Below are 6462 nucleotides of genomic sequence, written 5' to 3'. Positions count from 1 at the left end.
TTTTATAATATTAAATATATTTTTTATATTTTATATTTTCTTTTTGCATATTGGGTCGCATCGCCTACTCGCTATCGCCAGTATTCCGGATTCACTTGAAATTCGTAGCTCTATTCTATCAAAAGAAAATAAAGGACAAAAGATATATATCTGTCCTCTTCTACATATTTTCGAAGGAAATAAATAAATAAATAAATAAATTGGTTCCAAAATTTCGCTAATTATTCGGGGATGGCTACTATATGTGATTTTTTTTGTTTTACACCTTCACCCACGCACCCACCCAAGCAATCACATATTTGTTAACCGATGTTTTCGAAATTGGTAGTAAAATTTTCGATATTTTTAAGGGATGACCATTATGGTTATTTTAAAGTTTTGCCCACCCACGCAACCACCCACGCACCCACCTACGCAATCATATATTTTTTCATCTATTTGCATGAAATTGGTAACAAAATTTCGAAAATTATTCGGGGATGACTATTATATGTGATTTTTTTTAACAAACCCTCGCAACCACCCACGCACCCACCCACGTACTAATACATTTGTTCGCTGATTTTCACGAAATTGGTGAACGATTCGAAATTGGTATTAAAATTTTCAAATTTTTAATTTTTTAAGTTTTGCTAACCCACGCAACCACCCACACACCCACCCACGCACTCATAAATTTGTTAACCGATTTTCACGAAATTGGTACCAAAATTTCGAAAATTATTCGGGGATGAATATTATATGTGATTTTTTTAGTTTTGTCTACTTACGCACCCACCCACGCATCCACACACGCATTCACACATTTATTAAACGATTTTCACTAAATTGGTACTAAAATTTCGCAAATTTTTCAAAGATGGTTACTGTATGTGATTTTTTTTTGTCTACATACGCACCCACCAACGCACCCACTCACGCATTTACAAATTTATTGACCGATTTTCAAGAAATTGGTAGCAAAATTTAGCAAATTTATTAGAGATGGCTACTATGTGGTTTTTTTTAATTTTACACCCCAACTCACCCACCCACGCATCTACTCACGCGCGTGCGCATTTAAAAAATGTTATTTTATGTTAAAAAACTAGTTATAAAAAAGAAACATATAATTTTAATAAAATCATCTTTTGGTAGTAGCGTGATTGTTAAATGGTGTTATTAAGTAAGAGCATTTATTTATTAATGTATTGTTTTTTTTAAATCGTAAAAATTTTTAAATTATTTTGTTCAGTGAGATTTTGCAAAAATCACCCCTTAGAGGTGATGAGTTTTATTTACATGTCATTTCAGAAATGACTATCTATCTATCTATATCTATATGTATATATAAGTAGCTGGTTTCACATATTAAATGTCATCATTGATCAAACGAATACAAATCAATTTGAAAATACAATCATGGAAGAAAATAATATACCGAAAGAAATAGAAAAAGAAATTGAAGAATTTCTAAATGGTAAATATAAATAATAATTAATTTATTTAAATAAAATAATATTTTTTTTTTAATTTGTTAATTGTTTTATTTAAATTAATATATTATCACATTAACATATAATCTAATATATTTTTTAATTAAAAAAATTTAAGTAATTGAAGATGATCAAATAAATACAAATGAATTTGAAAATTCAATTGTGGAAGAAAATAATATACCGAAAGAAATAGAAAATGTTCTGATAAATAAAACAAATGGATTTGAAATTAAAAATATAACGATGAATCAATTAAATATATCAACAGAAATTGAAGAATTTCAAAATGGTAAAAATATAAACAATAATTAATTTATTTAAATAAAATATTTTTTTATAAATTTGTCAATCGTTTTATTTAAATTAATATTATTACTTATATATATAGAATATAACCTAATCTATATATATAAATAAAAAATTTCAGTACTTGAAGATGGGCTAGATCATGTATTAATAATGGCATTAGAAGAATTTGAAAAACGAGAGGAGCTAACGAAGGAGGAGTGTATGAAGAATGAATTTAAAGATAAATTTCAGAAAAAAAATAAAAAGCGGAAAGAAGATAATAATGACAATGATGAAAAAAAGGATAAACAAATTAAAAAAATATAATTTGGTATAAAATAATTATTTAAATTATTAAATATGTGTATTTTTTACATGTTTAGATATTTAATAAAAATTATATATTAAAAATTTTTATTTGTTAATTATTATTTAATAAAATTCGCTGCTTTTTAAATTTCTATACGCTAATTTAATTATTTTTTCAAAATTAATAGAATAAATATTACAACTTTTGTTTGAGATATGCCCAAATATAATATTAATAATTAAATTTTCTACAATTTGCAATATGGGATACGTAACAATAACAGTAATATTATATGTAAAAATTATAGTTTACAAAACTTAATTTAAAAAAATTAATAAACTAACATCATAAATAATAAAAATAACAAACAATAATAAAACTAAAAAACTAATAAATAAATAATAAAAAAAATAATATTTATAATATTAATAACAATAAAATATTTATTTAATAATAAATTAATAATAAAAAAATAATATTAATAATATTAATAATAATTTATTTATATAAATAAATAATTATTTATTTATGTAAATAAATTTTTGTTATGTTTTGTGGCGGGAGAGAGAGAGAGGAAGAAGGAGGCTAAAGGGAAAGAAGATATATTTGAAAAAAATACTTACAATGACTTGCAATCCTCAATGCCCAGAAATTAAGGATAATCTTGATGGATGTTTAATAGAATTTCGACCAGATTTGGTCGATAAAACATTTAACTTGGATGTCAAAGAGATTTTAAATGATCTAATTCATAATAAAATTTTTGGAAATATAATTGCTTATGCAGGTGTGATTGAATTTCAAAAAAGAGGACTTCCACATTTGCATTTACTTGCAATGTTGAGTGATGAAGATAAGCCCCGACTTCAAGAAGTTATTGAAATGATGATATGGGCTGAAATCCTTGATGAAGAAAGATATTCAGAACTTAATTTAAAAATTTTGAAGCACATGATTCATGGTCCTTGTGGAGATTCCTCCCACAGATATCCTTGCACTGGAGACGATGGAAAATGTTCAAAAGGTTTTCCAAAAGAGTTTCGTGAAGAAACTAATGCTAATGTGAATGGATATCCTATGTATCAACGAAGGAATTTTGGTAAAAAATACATCGTTAGAGGCAAAGAAGTTGATAATCGATGGGTGGTGCCATATTCATCATATTTAATCATGAAATATGATCGACATATCAATTTGGAAATATGTTCATCGGTGAAGAGCGTAAAATATTTATATAAATATATTCATAAAGGATTTGACTGTGCTGCGATTGAAGTGCAAGCACGAGATGGCATAAGGCTAATTAAAATAGATGAAATTAAATCATTCCTGGATGCAAGATATATTAGTGCTCCAGAAGCAATGTGGAGACTGAACGGATACGATCTGTTTATGAGATCTCATACAGTAATCAGATTGGCAGTTCATTTGCCTAATCGTCAAATGGTTTATTTTCGAGCAGGAAATGAAGAGCAAGCTCCTCAGAGAGAGCTCACTCGAGATACTACGCTGACTGCATGGTTCAAATTAAATCAATCTGATGAAAATGCAGTGAATTTTATTTACACAAATATTCCTTATCATTATGTATATGATAAAAAAGAAACTAAGTGGAAGCCACGCAAAAAAGGTGGTGAAAAAATAATTTCAAGACTCTATACAGTAAGCATAAAAGATATTGAGAGATTTTATCTCCGTCTTCTTCTACTACATGTGACTGGAGTTAAATGTTTTGAAGATTTGAGAACTGTAAATGGAGTTCTTTATAATACATTTAAAGATGCAGCAATTGCAAAAAATTTGGTAGAAAATGATAATCTTTGGGGAAAAACGCTGGAAGAAGCAACAGAATCGAATATGCCTGCACAACTTCGAGAATTATTTGCTTACATTTGCATCTTTGGAACTCCAACAGATGTACCAACTATTTGGAATAAATATAAAGATTTCATGATTGAGGACTTTGTACATAACAATGTTGTAAATCCTGAAAATATGGCTTTAAACCATATACAAGGAATTCTGATAAATAATGGAAGTAGCTGTGAGAACTTCCAATTGCCAAATACAACTCCAATAAATATTTACGTAACAGAGTATAATGTGGATGAAGAAAGAATACGTGGTGATTATTTATTATCGACACTAAATGCTGAGCAAAAGCACGTGTACGATATAGTCATGCGAGCAATTGAAAATGAAAATGAAACTCAGAGGTTATTTTTTATTGACGGGTTTGCATGAATATTATATGTGATTTTTTTAGTTTTGTCTACTTACGCACCCACCCACGCATCCACACACGCATTCACACATTTATTAAACGATTTTCACTAAATTGGTACTAAAATTTCGCAAATTTTTCAAAAATGGTTACTGTATGTGATTTTTTTTTAATTTTGTCTACATACGCACCCACCAACGCACCCACTCACGCATTTACAAATTTTGCTACCAATTTCTTGAAAATCGGTCAATAAATTTGTAAATGCGTGAGTGGGTGCGTTGGTGGGTGCGTATGTAGACAAAATTAAAAAAAAATCACATATAATAGTCATCCCCGAATAATTTTCGAAATTTTGGTACCAATTTAGTGAAAATCGTTTAATAAATGTGTGAATGCGTGTGTGGATGCGTGGGTGGGTGCATAAGTAGACAAAACTTAAAAAATTAAAAATTTGAAAATTTTAATACCAATTTCGAATCGTTCACCAATTTCGTGAAAATCAGCGAACAAATGTATTAGTACGTGGGTGGGTGCGTGGTCATCCCCGAATAATTCTCGAAATTTTGTTACCAATTTCATGCAAATAGATGAAAAAATATATGATTGCGTAGGTGGGTGCGTGGGTGGTTGCGTGGGTGGGCAAAACTTTAAAATAACCATAATGGTCATCCCTTAAAAATATCGAAAATTTTACTACCAATTTCGAAAACATCGGTTAACAAATATGTGATTGCTTGGGTGGGTGCGTGAGTGAAGGTGTAAAACAAAAAAAATCACATATAGTAGCCATCCCCGAATAATTAGCGAAATTTTGGAACCAATTTATTGAAAATCGGTTAACAAATGTATGAGTGCGTAGGTGGGTGCGTGGGTGGTTGCGAGGGTGGGTTAAAAAAATTACATATAGTAGCCATCACCGAAAAATTTGCCGAATTTTTTTACGAATTTATTGAAAATTGAACAAATGTATAAGTGCGTTGGTTGGTTTTTTGGGTTATACCCACCCGCGCAACCACCCACATACAATGTTTTGGAACACCCTAAACACATTGGCGTAAATGGCGTAAAAATCTGTCAAAAAATTATTTTCAGGAAAACATACCCTCCTCTATGAGAAAAAAAAAATTTTTTTAAAAATGAAAATAAACCCCACAGCAGCCACCCCCGAAAAATTTGCAACATTTTGGTACCTGTTTCACAAAAATCGGTCCACAAATGTGGAAGGAGTTCGCGTACATACAGACAGACAGACAGACGGACGGCAATTTCGCAAATTTTTCAAAAATGGTTACTGTATGTGATTTTTTTTTAATTTTGTCTACATACGCACCCACCAACGCACCCACTCACGCATTTACAAATTTTGCTACCAATTTCTTGAAAATCGGTCAATAAATTTGTAAATGCGTGAGTGGGTGCGTTGGTGGGTGCGTATGTAGACAAAATTAAAAAAAAATCACATATAATAGTCATCCCCGAATAATTTTCGAAATTTTGGTACCAATTTAGTGAAAATCGTTTAATAAATGTGTGAATGCGTGTGTGGATGCGTGGGTGGGTGCGTAAGTAGACAAAACTTAAAAAATTAAAAATTTGAAAATTTTAATACCAATTTCGAATCGTTCACCAATTTCGTGAAAATCAGCGAACAAATGTATTAGTACGTGGGTGGGTGCGTGGGTGGTTGCGAGGGTTTGTTAAAAAAAATCACATATAATAGTCATCCCCGAATAATTTTCGAAATTTTGTTACCAATTTCATGCAAATAGATGAAAAAATATATGATTGCGTAGGTGGGTGCGTGGGTGGTTGCGTGGGTGGGTTAAAAAAATCACATATATAGTAGCCATCACCGAAAAATTTGCTGAATTTTTTTACGAATTTATTGAAAATCGGTGAACAAATGTATAAGTGCGTTGGTTGGTTATTTGGGTGGTTGCGCGGGTGGGCAAAACCCACGCAACCACCCACATACAATGTTTTGGAACACCCTAAACACATTGGCGTAAATGGCGTAAAAATCTGTGAAAAAATTATTTTCAGGAAAACATACCCTCCTCTATGAGAAAAAAAAAACTTTTTTAAAAATTAAAATAAACCCCACAGCAGCCACCCCCGAAAAATTTGCAACATTTTGGTACTTGTTTCACAAAAATCGG

Source organism: Prenolepis imparis, unplaced genomic scaffold (genome assembly GCF_030444845.1).
Source record: "Prenolepis imparis isolate NDT839.2.m4 unplaced genomic scaffold, iyPreImpa1.0 SCAF_29, whole genome shotgun sequence".
NCBI classification, from domain to species: Eukaryota; Metazoa; Arthropoda; class Insecta; order Hymenoptera; family Formicidae; genus Prenolepis; species Prenolepis imparis.
This window is presented reverse-complemented; position numbering follows the sequence as displayed.